We start from the raw sequence: 20,567 nt of genomic DNA, 5'->3' as shown, positions 1-20,567 counted from the left end.
TGGGGTGCAGTGAACAAAACCTTTGTGGGGTACAGTGAACACAATCTTTGTGAGGTGCAGTGAAGACAATCCTTGTGGGGTGCAGTGAAGACAATCCTTGTGGGGTGCAGTGAAGACAATCCTTGTGGGGTGCAGTGAACAAAATCTTTGGGGGTACAGTGAACACAATTTTTGTGGGGTGCAGTGAACAAAACCTTTGTGGGGTACAGTGAACACAATCTTTGTGGGGTGCAGTGAACAAAACATTTGTGGGGTACAGTGAACACAATCTTTGTGGGGTGCAGTGAAGACAATCCTTTTGGAGTGCAGTGAACAAAATCTTTGTGGGGTACAGTGAACACAATCTTTGTGGGGTGTAGAGAAGACAATCCTTGTGGGGTGCAGTGAACAAAATCTTTGGGGGGGTACAGTGAACACAATCTTTGTGGGGTGTAGTGAACAAAACCTTTGTGGGGTGCAGTGAACACAATCTTTGTGGGGTGCAGTGAAGACAATCCTTGTGGGGTGCAGTGAAGACAATCCTTGTGGGGTGCAGTGAACAAAATCTTTGTCGGGTACAGTGAACACAATCTTTGTGGGGTGCAGTGAACAAAACCTTTGTGGGGTACAGTGAACACAATCTTTGTGGGGTGCAGTGAACAAAACCTTTGTGGGGTACAGTGAACACAATCTTTGTGGGGTGCAGTGAAGACAATCCTTTTGGAGTGCAGTGAACACAATCTTTGTGGGGTACAGTGAACACAATCTTTGTGGGGTGCAGTGAACAAAACCTTTGTGGGGTACAGTGAACACAATCTTTGTGGGGTGCAGTGAACACAATCTTTGTGGGGTGCAGTGAACAAAACCTTTGTGGGGTGCAGTGAACACAACCTTTGTGGGGTACAGTGAACACAATCTTTGTGGGGTGCAGTGAACAAAACCTTTGTGGGGTACAGTGAACACAATCTTTGTGGGGTACAGTGAACACAATCTTTGTGGGGTGCAGTGAACAAAACCTTTGTGGGGTACAGTGAACACAATCTTTGTGGGGTGCAGTGAACACAATCTTTGTGGGGTGCAGTGAACAAAACCTTTGTGGGGTACAGTGAACACAATCTTTGTGGGGTGCAGTGAACAAAACCTTTATGGGGTACAGTGAAAACAATCTTTGTGGGGTGCAGTGAAGACAATCCTTTTGGAGTGCAGTGAACAAAATCTTTGTGGGGTACAGTGAACAAAATCTTTGTGGGGTACAGTGAACACAATCTTTGTGGGGTGCAGTGAAGACAATCCTTGTGGGGTGCAGTGAAGACAATCCTTGTGGGGTGCAGTGAACAAAACCTTTGTGGGGTACAGTGAACACAATCTTTGTGGGGTACAGTGAACACAATCTTTGTGGGGTGCAGTGAACAAAACCTTTGTGGGGTACAGTGAACACAATCTTTGTGGGGTTCAGTGAACAAAACCTTTATGGGGTACAGTGAAAACAATCTTTGTGGGGTGCAGTGAAGACAATCCTTTTGGAGTGCAGTGAACAAAATCTTTGTGGGGTACAGTGAACACAATCTTTGTGGGGTGCAGTGAACAAAATCTTTGTGGGGTACAGTGAACACAATCTTTGTGGGGTGCAGTGAAGACAATCCTTGTGGGGTGCAGTGAAGACAATCCTTGTGGGGTGCAGTGAACAAAACCTTTGTGGGGTACAGTGAACACAATCTTTGTGGGGTGCAGTGAACAAAACCTTTATGGGGTACAGTTAAAACAATCTTTGTGGGGTGCAGTGAAGACAATCCTTTTGGAGTGCAGTGAACAAAATCTTTGTGGGGTACAGTGAACACAATCTTTGTGGGGTGCAGTGAACAAAATCTTTGTGGGGTACAGTGAACACAATCTTTGTGGGGTGCAGTGAAGACAATCCTTGTGGGGTGCAGTGAAGACAATCCTTGTGGGGTGCAGTGAACAAAATCTTTGGGGGGGTACAGTGAACACAATCTTTGTGGGGTGCAGTGAACAAAACCTTTGTGGGGTACAGTGAACACAATCTTTGTGGGGTCCAGTGAACAAAACCTTTGTGGGGTACAGTGAACAAAACCTTTGTGGGGTGCAGTGAACAAAACCTTTGTGGGGTGCAGTGAACACAACCTTTGTGGGGTACAGTGAACACAATCTTTGTGGGGTGCAGTGAACAAAACCTTTGTGGGGTACAGTGAACACAATCTTTGTGGGGTGCAGTGAACACAATCTTTGTGGGGTGCAGTGAACAAAACCTTTGTGGGGTGCAGTGAACACAACCTTTGTGGGGTACAGTGAACACAATCTTTGTGGGGTGCAGTGAACAAAACCTTTGTGGGGTACAGTGAACACAATCTTTGTGGGGTACAGTGAACACAATCTTTGTGGGGTGCAGTGAACAAAACCTTTGTGGGGTACAGTGAACACAATCTTTGTGGGGTGCAGTGAACACAATCTTTGTGGGGTGCAGTGAACAAAACCTTTGTGGGGTGCAGTGAACACAACCTTTGTGGGGTACAGTGAACACAATCTTTGTGAGGTGCAGTGAAGACAATCCTTGTGGGGTGCAGTGAAGACAATCCTTGTGGGGTGCAGTGAACAAAATCTTTGGGGGGTACAGTGAACACAATTTTTGTGGGGTGCAGTGAACAAAACCTTTGTGGGGTACAGTGAACACAATCTTTGTGGGGTGCAGTGAACAAAACCTTTGTGGGGTACAGTGAACACAATCTTTGTGGGGTGCAGTGAAGACAATCCTTTTGGAGTGCAGTGAACAAAATCTTTGTGGGGTACAGTGAACACAATCTTTGTGGGGTGCAGTGAAGACAATCCTTGTGGGGTGCAGTGAAGACAATCCTTGTGGGGTGCAGTGAAGACAATCCTTGTGGGGTGCAGTGAACAAAATCTTTGGGGGGTACAGTGAACACAATCTTTGTGGGGTGCAGTGAACAAAACCTTTGTGGGGTACAGTGAACACAATCTTTGTGGGGTGCAGTGAACAAAACCTTTGTGGGGTACAGTGAACACAATCTTTGTGAGGTGCAGTGAAGACAATCCTTGTGGGGTGCAGTGAAGACAATCCTTGTGGGGTGCAGTGAAGACAATCCTTGTGGGGTGCAGTGAACAAAATCTTTGGGGGTACAGTGAACACAATTTTTGTGGGGTGCAGTGAACAAAACCTTTGTGGGGTACAGTGAACACAATCTTTGTGGGGTGCAGTGAACAAAACATTTGTGGGGTACAGTGAACACAATCTTTGTGGGGTGCAGTGAAGACAATCCTTTTGGAGTGCAGTGAACAAAATCTTTGTGGGGTACAGTGAACACAATCTTTGTGGGGTGTAGAGAAGACAATCCTTGTGGGGTGCAGTGAACAAAATCTTTGGGGGGGTACAGTGAACACAATCTTTGTGGGGTGTAGTGAACAAAACCTTTGTGGGGTGCAGTGAACACAATCTTTGTGGGGTGCAGTGAAGACAATCCTTGTGGGGTGCAGTGAAGACAATCCTTGTGGGGTGCAGTGAACAAAATCTTTGTCGGGTACAGTGAACACAATCTTTGTGGGGTGCAGTGAACAAAACCTTTGTGGGGTACAGTGAACACAATCTTTGTGGGGTGCAGTGAACAAAACCTTTGTGGGGTACAGTGAACACAATCTTTGTGGGGTGCAGTGAAGACAATCCTTTTGGAGTGCAGTGAACACAATCTTTGTGGGGTACAGTGAACACAATCTTTGTGGGGTGCAGTGAACAAAACCTTTGTGGGGTACAGTGAACACAATCTTTGTGGGGTGCAGTGAACACAATCTTTGTGGGGTGCAGTGAACAAAACCTTTGTGGGGTGCAGTGAACACAACCTTTGTGGGGTACAGTGAACACAATCTTTGTGGGGTGCAGTGAACAAAACCTTTGTGGGGTACAGTGAACACAATCTTTGTGGGGTACAGTGAACACAATCTTTGTGGGGTGCAGTGAACAAAACCTTTGTGGGGTACAGTGAACACAATCTTTGTGGGGTGCAGTGAACACAATCTTTGTGGGGTGCAGTGAACAAAACCTTTGTGGGGTACAGTGAACACAATCTTTGTGGGGTGCAGTGAACAAAACCTTTATGGGGTACAGTGAAAACAATCTTTGTGGGGTGCAGTGAAGACAATCCTTTTGGAGTGCAGTGAACAAAATCTTTGTGGGGTACAGTGAACAAAATCTTTGTGGGGTACAGTGAACACAATCTTTGTGGGGTGCAGTGAAGACAATCCTTGTGGGGTGCAGTGAAGACAATCCTTGTGGGGTGCAGTGAACAAAACCTTTGTGGGGTACAGTGAACACAATCTTTGTGGGGTACAGTGAACACAATCTTTGTGGGGTGCAGTGAACAAAACCTTTGTGGGGTACAGTGAACACAATCTTTGTGGGGTTCAGTGAACAAAACCTTTATGGGGTACAGTGAAAACAATCTTTGTGGGGTGCAGTGAAGACAATCCTTTTGGAGTGCAGTGAACAAAATCTTTGTGGGGTACAGTGAACACAATCTTTGTGGGGTGCAGTGAACAAAATCTTTGTGGGGTACAGTGAACACAATCTTTGTGGGGTGCAGTGAAGACAATCCTTGTGGGGTGCAGTGAAGACAATCCTTGTGGGGTGCAGTGAACAAAACCTTTGTGGGGTACAGTGAACACAATCTTTGTGGGGTGCAGTGAACAAAACCTTTATGGGGTACAGTTAAAACAATCTTTGTGGGGTGCAGTGAAGACAATCCTTTTGGAGTGCAGTGAACAAAATCTTTGTGGGGTACAGTGAACACAATCTTTGTGGGGTGCAGTGAACAAAATCTTTGTGGGGTACAGTGAACACAATCTTTGTGGGGTGCAGTGAAGACAATCCTTGTGGGGTGCAGTGAAGACAATCCTTGTGGGGTGCAGTGAACAAAATCTTTGGGGGGGTACAGTGAACACAATCTTTGTGGGGTGCAGTGAACAAAACCTTTGTGGGGTACAGTGAACACAATCTTTGTGGGGTCCAGTGAACAAAACCTTTGTGGGGTACAGTGAACAAAACCTTTGTGGGGTGCAGTGAACAAAACCTTTGTGGGGTGCAGTGAACACAACCTTTGTGGGGTACAGTGAACACAATCTTTGTGGGGTGCAGTGAACAAAACCTTTGTGGGGTACAGTGAACACAATCTTTGTGGGGTGCAGTGAACACAATCTTTGTGGGGTGCAGTGAACAAAACCTTTGTGGGGTGCAGTGAACACAACCTTTGTGGGGTACAGTGAACACAATCTTTGTGGGGTGCAGTGAACAAAACCTTTGTGGGGTACAGTGAACACAATCTTTGTGGGGTACAGTGAACACAATCTTTGTGGGGTGCAGTGAACAAAACCTTTGTGGGGTACAGTGAACACGATCTTTGTGGGGTGCAGTGAACACAATCTTTGTGGGGTGCAGTGAACAAAACCTTTGTGGGGTGCAGTGAACACAACCTTTGTGGGGTACAGTGAACACAATCTTTGTGAGGTGCAGTGAAGACAATCCTTGTGGGGTGCAGTGAAGACAATCCTTGTGGGGTGCAGTGAACAAAATCTTTGGGGGGTACAGTGAACACAATTTTTGTGGGGTGCAGTGAACAAAACCTTTGTGGGGTACAGTGAACACAATCTTTGTGGGGTGCAGTGAACAAAACCTTTGTGGGGTACAGTGAACACAATCTTTGTGAGGTGCAGTGAAGACAATCCTTGTGGGGTGCAGTGAAGACAATCCTTGTGGGGTGCAGTGAACAAAATCTTTGGGGGGTACAGTGAACACAATTTTTGTGGGGTGCAGTGAACAAAACCTTTGTGGGGTACAGTGAACACAATCTTTGTGGGGTGCAGTGAACAAAACATTTGTGGGGTACAGTGAACACAATCTTTGTGGGGTGCAGTGAAGACAATCCTTTTGGAGTGCAGTGAGCAAAATCTTTGTGGGGTACAGTGAACACAATCTTTGTGGGGTGCAGTGAAGACAATCCTTGTGGGGTGCAGTGAAGACAATCCTTGTGGGGTGCAGTGAACAAAATCTTTGGGGGGTACAGTGAACACAATCTTTGTGGGGTGCAGTGAACAAAACCTTTGTGGGGTACAGTGAACACAATCTTTGTGGGGTGCAGTGAACAAAACCTTTGTGGGGTACAGTGAACACAATCTTTGTGGGGTGCAGTGAAGACAATCCTTTTGGAGTGCAGTGAACACAATCTTTGTGGGGTGCAGTGAACAAAACCTTTGTGGGGTACAGTGAACACAATCTTTGTGGGGTACAGTGAACACAATCTTTGTGGGGTACAGTGAACACAATCTCATACTTCTGAAGCTTTGAGGGTGCTGCCTGTTCTATACTCCTCCTCCTCCTCCTCATCCATCCTTTTAGGTGTACAAACAATAGTAATTGGGGCCTAGTGTGCTTCTGTACGTGTGAAAAACATACACTTTTTTTTGATCATATTTCCTATTCCGCTATTCAATAAAAACCTTTGGGGCTCAATTAAATTGCGGAATAGTCTGTGTCTGTACGTGTGAGATCCACCTTTCCAAGTTTTTGGGGTTCATCTCATACTTCTGAAGCTTTGAGAGTGCTGCCTGTTCTATACTCCTCCTCCTCCTCCTCATCCATCCTTTTAGGTGTACAAACAATAGTAATTGGGGCCTAGTGTGCTTCTGTACGTGTGAAAAACATACACTTTTTTTTGATCATATTTCCTATTCCGCTATTCAATAAAAACCTTTGGGGCTCAATTAAATTGCGGAATAGTCTGTGTCTGTACGTGTGAGATCCACCTTTCCAAGTTTTTGGGGTTCATCTCATACTTCTGAAGCTTTGAGGGTGCTGCCTGTTCTATACTCCTCCTCCTCCTCCTCCTCCTCATCCATCCTTTTAGGTGTACAAACAATAGTAATTGGGGCCTAGTGTGCTTCTGTACGTGTGAAAAACATACACTTTTTTTTGATCATATTTCCTATTCCGCTATTCAATAAAAACCTTTGGGGCTCAATTAAATTGCGGAATAGTCTGTGTCGGTACGTGTGAGATCCACCTTTCCAAGTTTTTGGGGTTCATCTCATACTTCTGAAGCTTTGAGGGTGCTGCCTGTTCTATACTCCTCCTCCTCCTCCTCCTCCTCATCCATCCTTTTAGGTGTACAAACAATAGTAATTGGGGCCTAGTGTGCTTCTGTACGTGTGAAAAACATACACTTTTTTTTGATCATATTTCCTATTCCGCTATTCAATAAAAACCTTTGGGGCTCAATTAAATTGCGGAATAGTCTGTGTCTGTACGTGTGAGATCCACCTTTCCAAGTTTTTGGGGTTCATCTCATACTTCTGAAGCTTTGAGGGTGCTGCCTGTTCTATACTCCTCCTCCTCCTCTTCCTCATCCATCCTTTTAGGTGTACAAACAATAGTAATTGGGGCCTAGTGTGCTTCTGTACGTGTGAAAAACATACACTTTTTTTTGATCATATTTCCTATTCCGCTATTCTATAAAAACCTTTGGGGCTCAATTAAATTGCGGAATAGTCTGTGTCGGTACGTGTGAGATCCACCTTTCCAAGTTTTTGGGGTTCATCTCATACTTCTGAAGCTTTGAGGGTGCTGCCTGTTCTATACTCCTCCTCCTCCTCCTCCTCATCCATCCTTTTAGGTGTACAAACAATAGTAATTGGGGCCTAGTGTGCTTCTGTACGTGTGAAAAACATACACTTTTTTTTGATCATATTTCCTATTCCGCTATTCAATAAAAACCTTTGGGGCTCAATTAAATTGCGGAATAGTCTGTGTCTGTACGTGTGAGATCCACCTTTCCAAGTTTTTGGGGTTCTTCTCATACTTCTGAAGCTTTGAGGGTGCTGCCTGTTCTATACTCCTCCTCCTCCTCCTCCTCATCCATCCTTTTAGGTGTACAAACAATAGTAATTGGGGCCTAGTGTGCTTCTGTACGTGTGAAAAACATACACTTTTTTTTGATCATATTTCCTATTCCGCTATTCAATAAAAACCTTTGGGGCTCAATTAAATTGCGGAATAGTCTGTGTCTGTACGTGTGAGATCCACCTTTCCAAGTTTTTGGGGTTCTTCTCATACTTCTGAAGCTTTGAGGGTGCTGCCTGTTCTATACTCCTCCTCCTCCTCCTCCTCATCCATCCTTTTAGGTGTACAAACAATAGTAATTGGGGCCTAGTGTGCTTCTGTACGTGTGAAAAACATACACTTTTTTTTGATCATATTTCCTATTCCGCTATTCAATAAAAACCTTTGGGGCTCAATTAAATTGCGGAATAGTCTGTGTCTGTACGTATGAGATCCACCTTTCCAAGTTTTTGGGGTTCATCTCATACTTCTGAAGCTTTGAGGGTGCTGCCTGTTCTATACTCCTCCTCCTCCTCATCCATCCTTTTAGGTGTACAAACAATAGTAATTGGGGCCTAGTGTGCTTCTGTACGTGTGAAAAACATACACTTTTTTTTGATCATATTTCCTATTCCGCTATTCAATAAAAACCTTTGGGGCTCAATTAAATTGCGGAATAGTCTGTGTCTGTACGTGTGAGATCCACCTTTCCAAGTTTTTGGGGTTCATCTCATACTTCTGAAGCTTTGAGGGTGCTGCCTGTTCTATACTCCTCCTCCTCCTCCTCCTCCTCATCCATCCTTTTAGGTGTACAAACAATAGTAATTGGGGCCTAGTGTGCTTCTGTACGTGTGAAAAACATACACTTTTTTTTGATCATATTTCCTATTCCGCTATTCAATAAAAACCTTTGGGGCTCAATTAAATTGCGGAATAGTCTGTGTCGGTACGTGTGAGATCCACCTTTCCAAGTTTTTGGGGTTCATCTCATACTTCTGAAGCTTTGAGGGTGCTGCCTGTTCTATACTCCTCCTCCTCCTCCTCCTCCTCATCCATCCTTTTAGGTGTACAAACAATAGTAATTGGGGCCTAGTGTGCTTCTGTACGTGTGAAAAACATACACTTTTTTTTTGATCATATTTCCTATTCCGCTATTCAATAAAAACCTTTGGGGCTCAATTAAATTGCGGAATAGTCTGTGTCGGTACGTGTGAGATCCACCTTTCCAAGTTTTTGGGGTTCATCTCATACTTCTGAAGCTTTTTTTTTTTCAAATTATTTTTATTAAATTTTTCAAAACATTAGAAAACAAGTAGCGTGCAAGCTACCACATTCGTACCAACAACAGGGGTACTTACATCAATGCAGACAAGGTGAAGAAGTCATAGAAACACTAACAAACGTAATAACTATTGCAGTAATAGAATCAAGTGTAAGTCAGTAGTAATAAAAGGACACATTTAGGCATTGTCGAGGTGAACTAGGCAGGGACCGCTCAAAATAGCAACCATAGTCGGTAGCAACTAGGTAATGCATAAACAACAATTAGGATTCCGCGCCTTTCTGAACACCATATCAATATCAATATTGGACATTTGACATAATCATCATGACCAAACCATGAAGGTCATACCACTGGGCCACTCGGAGAGATCTCCATTATACCAGATAGATCTTAGCTCCCCCCACCTGGGCACCCCTATTGGGAACCAAACTGTGCCCAGGCGCGGAGAGCGTGTCTGGGTAGCCGCTCCCCTCCCCGCAGAGTATGATAAGGAACATGTCTAGGTAGGTATTCATAACAGATCTGAGTTTAATGTCAAATGCTCCATCCAGTCACACCATGGTTTCCACTGGGCTTCTACAGTGGCCCTAGCTCAGTTCTTGAGGGAAAGTGATCTTTCAAATGTGAAATGGGTATTTATAAGATCAATGACTTCTTTAATAGTCGGTGGATTGGCTTGTTTCCAAGCGCGTGTCACAGTGAGCCTGGCTGCTAACAGAATGTGGGTCGCAACATGTCTACAGAGAGTAGGAATCTGCTCAATCTCAAGATTAAGTAAGGCTAGACCGGGTTTGATTGCGGTTGGACAGTGTAAGACTTCCGCCAATAACTTGAAAACCTGGGCCCAATATCGGGTAAGTTTTGGACAGCGCCACAGGACATGAAAAAGCGTACCATCTTGCCCACACATACGCCAGCATTTACCGTCGTTCTGGGGATCAAACTTGCAAATTCTGGAGGGCGTGAGGTACCATCTGAGGGAAAATTTTATGTGTAACTCCCAAAGTTTGACACAACTAGTGGCTGCATAGATGGAACGAATAGCTCTGCTCCATTGTGTGACAGAAAATTCTTGACCAATATCCCTTTCCCATTGAGTGTGGGGAACAGACTTGGTGAAGAACGTCTTACATTGGAAAAGATTATAAAAGACCGTAATGCCTTTCTGACCAGAGTATCCTGAGTCTACCAAGAACCGCCAAGCCTGGGTAGGAATAGTCGCGGGCCCTAACTGGGCAGAATTGAGGAAATGTGACACCCGAAGATATGTGAATACTGCGGATCCAGGAAGGTCGAATTTCGCTTGGAGGGTGCTAAATGGAATCAGGTTGGGGCCGTCGTATAGTTTCCCGAGATGGGTAATGCCTTTAATTTGCCAAACGGAAAGGTCAACGTGAGGAATAAGCGAGTGTAATGCTGACAATGGGATATGGAGTGGGGAAGTTGTAGAGGTTGAGGCATCTTGTGCCACAAGGATTCTCCATGCCCTAGCTGCTGCAGTCATGAATGGAGGAAGAAAGGAAGGCAACTTGGGGCTTAGGGTAGTCGCCAACAACCAGTCAGACAATTTCTGCCTGGTGCAATATGTAGCCTCCATTGCGCACCACAGTGTAGTAGGCGCGTCCCTAAACCAATCGCGCAGTGGAGACAAAACTGATGCCAGGTAATAGTCAGAGATGTCCACGTATCCCGCTCCACCCGCCAGACGATGTTTAATCAGTTTAACGTGAGCACACCTGGGTTTTTTGTTTTGCCATATATATTTGGACAGTAGGGACTGAAGAGATCTAAGATAAGTCTTTGGGAGGGGGATCGGAAGGGTACGAAAGAGGTACAGTAATTGGGGAAAATACATCATTTTAAACGCTGCTAAACGCCCCAACCAGGAGAATTCAAAGGAAGCTACATGCTTGAGGTTGTCCTGCAATTTAGTGCGAGCAGAAAGGAAATTGTGGTGAAATAGCTGTTTCGTAGATGCAGTTAATTGTACGCCCAGATAGGATATGCTTTGGTCTGCCCACGCATACGGGAATTGGTGTTGCAACAAGTTACGCATGGTGGCATTAATGCCAATACCCAATATGTTGGACTTGGACTCATTTACTTTATAAAAGGAGACCCTTCCAAAGCACTGAAGAATCCTTTGAATTTCCGGGAGGGACGTAGTTGGTTCTGATATCATAAGTATCACATCATCCGCGAAGAGACTAATTTTATGGTGTTGATCACCCATAAGTAAACCAGAGATTTTGGGATTGGATCGGATATGTGTGGCTAAAGTTTCCATAATCATGTTAAAAATCAGGGGAGAGAGTGGACATCCCTGCCTAGTGCCATTGGTGATATTAAACGGAGTAGAAATAGCTTCCGTTGTACGGACTACTGCAGAGGGCGTGGAGTATAAGGCCATAATGGCGTCGTGAATAAATCCACGAAATCCGAATTTTTGAAGGACGGCTGATAGAAACCCCCAGTGGACCCTATCGAACGCCTTCTCCGCGTCCAGTGATAGGAGCAGAGAAGGCGTCCCATTGAGGCCCACATGATGGATAATATTAACCACACGCCTAGTAGCGTCTGACGCTTGACGACCTTTAGTGAATCCTGATTGATCCTTATGTATAATTTGGGGAAGTAGGTCCACCAATCTGGCGGCTATAACTTTGGCGTATATCTTCACATCTATGTTTAACAGGGATATGGGCCTAAAATTTTGAGGTTGATCAGGTTCCTTCCCAGGCTTAGGCAGGGTCACAATTAATGCACTTAACATTTCCTTCGGAAAGGATGAGGAGGAGGCAGCAGAATTAAATACATTTCGAAGAAGGGGGGTCAAGGTGTCACTAAATTTCTTATAGTATTACGAAGAATACCCGTCTGGTCCAGGTGATTTCATGTTGGGAAGCGAAGCTATAGCAGTCTTGATTTCCAAGTCAGAGAAGGGTCTGTTTAAAGAGTTTATATCTTGGGGCAAAAGGGAAGGGAGTTCAATTTGTGCGAGAAAGTCGTCAATGTCCGCAGGGGTCGGTTGGAAGGTCGAGGGATCCGACCTAAGATTATAGAGGGATTCATAGTAAGAACTAAAGGCATTGGCTATAAGTGTAGGTTTGAGCAATTTCTCTTTTGTCTTGGGATGAATCATGCTAGGGATTTTGGATTTGATCCGTTGACCCTTAATTCGAAGGGCCATAGCTTTGGTGGCTTTGTCACTGGTGGCGTATGTGTTGGCTTTCCATTTCTTGAGGGAGAAACTGTACTTCTCCAGCAAGAAAGACCGAAGTTCCTGTCTAGTCGCAAAGATTTGAGCCTGAAGGACTGGGGAAGGGTCTGTCTTGTTTTGTGCATCCAGGGACGCTAGTTTGTTGGTAAGGGTATCTAAATGCTGCGTTCTCCTTTTCCGTTCTCTAGCACCCAATTGTAAAAACAAACCGCGTAATACAGCTTTATGAGCATTCCACACTACCACCGGGTCGGTATCAGGCAAGGAATTTTCATTAATAAAGTAATCCAGTTGATTCTGAATCTCCGCTACGTAGTCCGGATTGGTTATAAGATAGCTAGGAAGTTTCCACACAAACGTGGACATCTTAGGAGCACCCAAGGCAATCGATATGCTTAAGGGGGAATGATCCGACCAGGTGGCAGTGTGCAGCTCGATAGAAGAGACATGATCCAAAAGATGCTTGTCAGTAATGCACAGGTCAATACGCGAGTAGGTGCCGTGATGAGGGGAAAGGTAAGAATAGTCCCTCTCCCCCGCATGACAGCACCTCCACGCGTCATACAAATCAGATTCCCACAAAAACTTGGACAGGGAAGTGTTGTGCTTTTTAGGAGAGGCAGATGAATCCATAGCACTGTCAGGAGCCAGATTGAAGTCACCGCATAGCAGTAAATGTCCCCATTGGAGGGATTTAGCTTTGTCCACAATCGATCGGATAAAGGTCATCTGGTGCACATTAGGCGCATAGAGATTAACCAAAGTGAAATTGCGATTGTCTATAATACACTGGAGAATGATGTAACGACCTTTCGGGTCTATGATAGAGTCATGAAGTTGGTATGACAGGGACTGGTGGATGGCTATTAGAACCCCTTTGCGCTTTTTCTTGCTTGACGCCAGATATATGTGGGGGAATTGAGTATGGGAACATTTGGGAGTTGCGGATTGGGAGAAATGAGTTTCCTGCACACATATTATGTCACTCTGAAAGGAGAGAGCGGATTTCCACAACGAGGACCGTTTTACAGGGTGGTTAAGGCCCCTGGCATTCAGGGAGAGAACATTGAGAGACATGGCTGGTAAAAGTGTGTAGTTGAAGACAGTGATGTGTCCAAGAAGGTGAAGACCGTACCTGAAGTCTCGATGGCAGGCAGCTTATAGTGAGTCTTGCGTCACTGGTGAGGACTCCAGGTACCTGGGGGTGTCCAAAAAGGCAGACGGATTGTCGCTGTCACTAGTTCCGAGAGTTACTGCCGCTGGTGAATGAGGGCACTAAAGGTGGGGTACACAAAAAATAGAAGCAAACAACAAAAAAAAAAAAAGCAATGAGTATGCAATACTTCTCTGATGAGCAACCAAATGAGGCTGCTTGAACTATGCTCGGTAAGTGGGTTGAGTGGCCGATGTGGACTGATGATCAGTAGGGGTATCCTACGGAGAGGCCTACTGATAAAGAAACAGGGGACATCCACCAGGGTGGATTAACTGGTTACAGGAACAGAATAAAGAACGAGCTGTAGCCCGGCCGGGCTAGTAGACGAGAAAGCAGGGAAGCACAGCTTGTCATGGTCGATGATTTTGGCGTCCTTGTCCTTGTTGAGGTCTCGAGCGGGATGAGGAAGAATGTTGAGAGCCATCATGGAAGTTCCTCGGGGGATCCGGGATGATACCCCAAGAGTGAAGGAGCCGCATTCCTCCTTCTATGGTGGATATGGTGTGCGGGATCCCATTATGAGTAACAAGCAAAGTCGCCGGGTGACGCCACTTATACAGAATTTTATGATTGAAAAGGGCTTTTGTGAGGGTTTTTAGTTGCCTCCTTTGTTGTAGGGTATGCTGAGACAAGTCAGCGTAGAGCTGCACTGCTGCATAAGGATCAGGTAGTGTTCCCAGCTGCCTGGATACCTTGAGGATTTTTTCTTTGGCGGGATAGAAGTGCATGCGCAAAAGCACATCTCTTGGCACAGAATCTTCCAGGTGGCGGGGCTTAGGGATTCTGTGAATTCTGTCAATAGTCAGTTCGATAGGAGCCAATTCTGGGACCAAAGTAGAGAAAAGAGTGGATGCATGCTGGAGAAGATCGTTCGGCTGCACTGATTCAGGAATGCCGCGCAGCTTGATGTTATTGCGGCGCGAACGATCCTCCAAATCCGCTATTTTGGATTTAATCCATTCTGTGTCCTCCCTTTGCTCCTGATAAGCGTCCACAAGGTCATTAACCGTTTCAGCACATTCCTGCATACCCTGCTCCATATGTGACACCCTGCTGCCCATATGTCTCATTTCATAAGTAAATCTGTCCATTATGGTGGTGAGATTAGCCATAAGGGAGGATTGGAAAGTCATTAACATGTTTTTCATTGTGGAGTCCAGGACAGGCTGGCCAGTAGTGGGAAACGCAGCAATAGAGGATTGAAGTGCTGTCATAGAGTGCATAGAGGCAAAAGATGTACTCACATCAATCCCGGGAGGATTAGCAGGGTCCATGCGCATCCTCGACTTCGCTGGGCTACCCGATATCGGTGTTGCAGGAGAGGAGTCCGGCATAGGAGGCAGCGAGGGGGAGTCCTCAGGAGATGACGCTGGGACCGCATCAGGGAGATCCGTGTAGGCCGCAGGACTCCCGCCGTCATCTTGGATCCTCTCAGGGAAAGGCGGCTGTGGAAAGAAGAAGGCCGTGAGCTTTTTCGGGCCCCGCTCATCCTTCCTCTTACGGCTGGTCATCTTCCCGATGTGTTCAGCTAGGTGATCCGGTAAGTGTCGAGTGTAAGAAGTCGCTGTGCCTCGGATATGCTGGGGTAAGAGTCGGCCGGGTACAGAGAGCTCTCAGCTCAAGCGTCCATGCAGCACGCGCGCAAGCCACGCCCCCCATACTTCTGAAGCTTTGAGGGTGCTGCCTGTTCTATACTCCTCCTCCTCCTCTTCCTCATCCATCCTTTTAGGTGTACAAACAATAGTAATTGGGGCCTAGTGTGCTTCTGTACGTGTGAAAAACATACACTTTTTTTTTATCATATTTCCTATTCCGCTATTCAATAAAAACCTTTGGGGCTCAATTAAATTGCGGAATAGTCTGTGTCGGTACGTGTGAGATCCACCTTTCCAAGTTTTTGGGGTTCATCTCATACTTCTGAAGATTTGAGGGTGCTGCCTGTTCCATACTCCTCTTCCTCATCCTCCCTTTAGGGTAGGAAAAAATTTAATCGGGCCTAGTCTGTGTTTGTACGTGTGAGATACACAGTTTTTTATCCTATTCCGCTATTCAATACACACCCTTTTGGTGTAAAAAACATTAAATTGCGGCATAGTTTGCATATTTGACTGTGAGATACACCCGTGCGATACTGTTGTTCTTTTGTTCCGCTATTCAATAAAGACCTTTCTAGGGCAAGATCTTAAATTTCAGAAATATGAGGAGAGCGTCAAATAGGGGCCGTGGCCTGGGTCGTGGTGGTGCTGCTGCTAGAGCTCCTGTTGCAAGGAGAGGACGTGGTCGATCTGTGCCAGCTACACGCACAAGTGAAACACCTTCCTCAAGTGTGAGTAGGCGACAGAACCTGCATCAGTATTTGGTAGGGCATCATACGCCCCTAGAAGTGATGAGGCCAGAACAAGTGGAGGCGATAGTAGATTGGTTTGCTGCTGACAGTGCCTCCAGTTCCTTCACATTGTCTCCCACCCAGTCTACTGCAGAAAGGTCACAGTTGGCACCTGCAGCCGATGTCCAACCGTCTTTCACCTCACCCCCTTGCAAATCAGGCAAGCAGTCTGAGCCCCAAGCCATACAGCAGTCTCTTCTTCTTTTTGATGACTCTGTCAGCAGGGTTTCCCAGGGCCATCCACCTAGCCCTGCCCCAGAAGTGGAAGAGATTGAGTGCAGCGATGCCCAACCACTTATTTCTCAAGATGAGTACATGCAAGGATCATCGCAGCACGTCTCCGATGATGACGAAACGCAGGTGCCAACTGCTGCGGCGTTCAGCATTGTGGAGACCGACAAGGAGGGCAGGGGTGAAGACTGGGTGGAAGATGATGTGGAGGACGATGAGGTCCTCGACCCCACATGGAATGAACGTCATGCAGGTGACCTGAGTAGTTTGGAGGAAGAGGCGGTGGTCGCACAGAGCCACCAGCACAGCAGAAGAGGGAGCAGGGTGCAGAAGCGGAGCGGCCGTGCCCTAGACACTACGCCCGCTACTGCCCAACGCAGCAAGGGAACGAGCGCACCAAAGTCAGCTCAAAGGAGTTCTCTAGCGTGGAAGTTCTTTAGAAAATGTGCTGATGACAGGACACGAGTGGTTTGCACCCTGTGCAATCAGAGCTTGAAGCGAGGCATAAACCTTCTCAACCTGAGCACAACCTGCATGATCAGGCATCTAAGTGCAAAGCACGAGCTGCAGTAGAGTACACACCTTCAAAACCAAGAAACGTCTCTGGCTCATCCTGCTTCCTCTTCTGCTGCAGTCTCGGCCGCTCCAGCCACATCTGTAGTGATACCGGCACCTGCCACCCCGCAAACAGACGATCTGTCAGCAACACCACCACCTGGGTCACCAACAACCATCTCCACAATGTCCCGTGGAAGCGTTCAGATTTCCATCTCCCAAACACTTGAGAGGAAGAGGAAGTACCCCCCTACCCACCCGCGATCCCTGGCCCTGAATGCCAGCATTTCAAAATTATTGGCCTTTGAAATGCTGTCATTCCGTCTGGTGGAGACGCACAGTTTTAAAAACCTTATGTCGGTGGCTGTCCCACAGTACGTCGTGCCCAGCCGCCACTACTTTTCCAGGCAAGCCATCCCTTCCCTACACAACCAAGTGGGGGAAAAAATCAGGTGTGCACTGCGCAACGCCATCTGTGCCAAGGTCCACCTAACTACCGATACGTGGACCAGTAAGCACGGTCAGGGGCGTTATATCTCCCACACTGGGTAAATGCAGTGGCGGATGGGCCTGAGGCGGATAGCAATTTGGCGCATGTCCTTCCACCACCGAGGATTGCAGGGCGCTTCAGTTTGCCTCCTGTTCCTAACTCCTCCTACTCCGCTTCCTCATCCTCTACCGCCTCCTCATCCGGACAGCGTAACACCTTCACCACCAACTTCAGCACGGCCAGGGGTAAACGACAGCAGGCAGTTTTACAACTTGCCTGTTTGGGGGACAAACCACACACCGCGCAGGAGTTGTGGAGGAGCATGGAACAGCAAACAAATGAGTGGTTGCTGCCAGCGAGCCTCAAGCCCGGCCTGGTGGTGTGCGATAACGGGAGAAATCTCATAGCAGCTCTGGGCCTAGCCGGTTTGACGCACATCCCTTGCCTGGCGCATGTGCTGAATTTGGTGGTGCAGAGGTTCCTTAAAAACTACCCCGATATGTCAGAGCTGCTGCAGAAAGTGCGGGCCGTTTGTGCGCACTTTCGGCGTTCTCACCCTGCTGCTGCTCGCCTGGCAGCGCTGCAGCGTAACTTCGGCCTTCCCGCTCACCGCCTCATATGTGACGTGCCCACAAGGTGGAACTCCACCTTGCACATGCTGGAAAGACTGTGCGAGCAGCAGCAGGCCATAGTGGAGTTTCAGCTGCAGCACGCACGCGTGAGTCGCTCTGCGGAACAGCACCACTTCACCACCAATAACTGGGCCTCCATGCGAGACCTGTGTGCCTTGTTGCGCTGTTTTGAGTACTCCACCAACATGGCCAGGGGCAATGACGTCATTCTCAGCTTAACTATCCCACTTCTATGCCTCCTTGAAAAAACAATTCGGGCGATGATGGAAGAGGATGTGGCACAGGATGAGGAGGAGGAGGAGGAGGATAAAGAGGTAACATTTCAAAGGCTTTCAGGGCAGTCATTCGCAAGGGGCTCCGAGGGTGGGTTCCTGCACACACAAACGCCAGGGACACAATTGTCCAGCAGGGGCACAGTTCTGGAGGATGAGGAGGAGGAGGAGCTGGAGGAGGAGATGGAACCATGTTCACAGCAGGGTGGCACCCAGGCCAGCTCATGGCCATCACTGGTGCGTGGCTGGGGGGATACAGAGGACACGGACGATACACCTCCCACAGAGGACAGCCTTTCGTCGCCTCTGGGCAGCCTGGCACACATGAGCGATTACATGCTGCAGTGTCTCCACAACGACCGCCGAGTTGCCCACATTCTAACTTGTGCTGATTACTGGGTGGCCACGCTGCTGGATCCCCATTACAAGGACAACGTACCGTCCTTAATTCACTCACTGGAGCGCGATCGCAAGATGCGCGAGTACAAGCGCACGCTGGTAGATGCGATGCTGCTGGCATTCCCATCTGACAGCGGGGCCACAGTGGAAGCACAAGGCAGAGGAGGAGGAGGTCGCCAACTCAACCAGGGCACCGCCAGCACCTCAGAAGGCAGGGTTAGCATGGCCGAAATGTGGAAAAGCTTTGTCAGCACGCCACAACAAACAGCAGCCCCAGCAGCTCAGATGGAACGTCTTAGCAGGAGGCAGCATTTTACCAACATGGTGTAGCAGTATGTGTGCACACGCCTACATGTAGTGAATGAGGGGTCTGCCCCCTTCAACTTCTGGGTCTCCAAATTGGGCACATGGCCTGAGCTTGCCCTTTACGCCTTGGAGGTGCTGGCGTGCCCTGCAGCCAGTGTATTATCTGAACGGGTATTTAGCACGGCTGGGGGTGTTATAACAGACAAGCGCAGCCGCCTGTCCAGAGACAATGTGGACAAGCTCACGTTCATTAAAATGAACCAGGCATGGATCCCACGGGACTTTTCCGTACCTTGTGCAGAATAGCAATGGATACCGACCTTACCCAGCCATTGTTCCATTTTTGCTCTTTCTCACTCTTTTGGGGTGTACCCTCATTTAAAATTTGTGAAAAGAAGCAGTGTTGGCTACCTCGTCCTCCTCCTCAGGGCCAGATTAACGTAGGGGCTATTGGAGCTGCAGCTCCAGGCCCCTACCTTTATATAGGCCCCGGGTTGGCCATATTCACTGTGACCGCTCTTCTGTCACTTGTAAACACAGAAGTCTGGCTTCTATGCTCGCTTCCCCAGGCAGCACCCTCAGAACCTCCCCACACAGCGCGAAGGCCGGACAAGGAGGGACAGTTGCCGATGCATGGATGTGTTTATGGGCTTCAGAGACAGCATCCCATGTTGAATTAGGCATGCATGGCTGCACCCTTCCTCCTCTGGGTGCATGCCAAGGCACGGCCCTTAAGGCCCTTCAAAATCCTCAGCACCAAGACCATGATGCTCTTAATCCGGCCCTGGTCCTCCTCCACCGCCGCTTCCACCTACACCGCCCATAGGTGTGCGCAGCCTATTGCATTAGGGTGTGCACCCCAAAGTTGAAATACACATGCATGTGTTTGCCTACATGTACATGGCCCCGATACATTACTCTCCCTGCTGGCAAAGAGAAATAGAGCAGAGCAGGTGCGAGGGAGATCTTTCCCATCTCCTCACTGGCAAACAGAGCGATAATGCTATGTGCCCTAGGTGATTAGGGTGTGCCCAGGTACACCAGGCACACCCTGTGTGCACGCCTATGACACCGCCACATCCACCACCACTTCAACCTCCCTCCTACTCCTTATGGGCCTCGTTCTTCAGAGATGAAGAACATTGTTTTATTTTTCTGTTTTTTTTTGTTGTTTTAAGTTATTTCCCTATCCACATTTGTTTGCAGAGCACTTGCCATGCTCTTAACTACGTTTTGCTGCCATTTGCAGCACTCTAGCCCTTTCCATTGGTGTTTTAGAGCCATTTTAGTGCCTTAAAGTTCGGGTCCCCATTGACTTCAATGGGGTTCGGTGTCCGGGAAAAGTTCGGTAAAAGTCCGGGACACGGACCCGGACTTTTTTTTAAAGTTCGGCCGAACCCGTCGAACACGGACATCTAGGTGTCCGCTCAACCCTATCCATAGTGTACAAGCAAAAATCCTATTGTTTTTTTTTTTTTTTCCCCGTGAACATGATTGAGCATTTATAGTGAATATGGCTTTTCCTTTTTTACCTAACTCCATGAATATATACCTTTCTAAGTAAGGTCATTTCCATTTTTATGTCCTTGACAGTTACATTATCATGTATTTTTTACTATATAAAGGAAAAAAAATGTTTTACCTACTTTCTACTTACTTTCTAGTATACAACATATCAAATACAAAGGCCAGGACAGTATGA

Source organism: Pelophylax lessonae (genome assembly GCF_965119305.1).
Source record: "Pelophylax lessonae genome assembly, chromosome: 4".
NCBI lineage: Eukaryota > Metazoa > Chordata > Amphibia > Anura > Ranidae > Pelophylax > Pelophylax lessonae.
Note: the sequence above shows the minus strand (reverse complement) of the source record.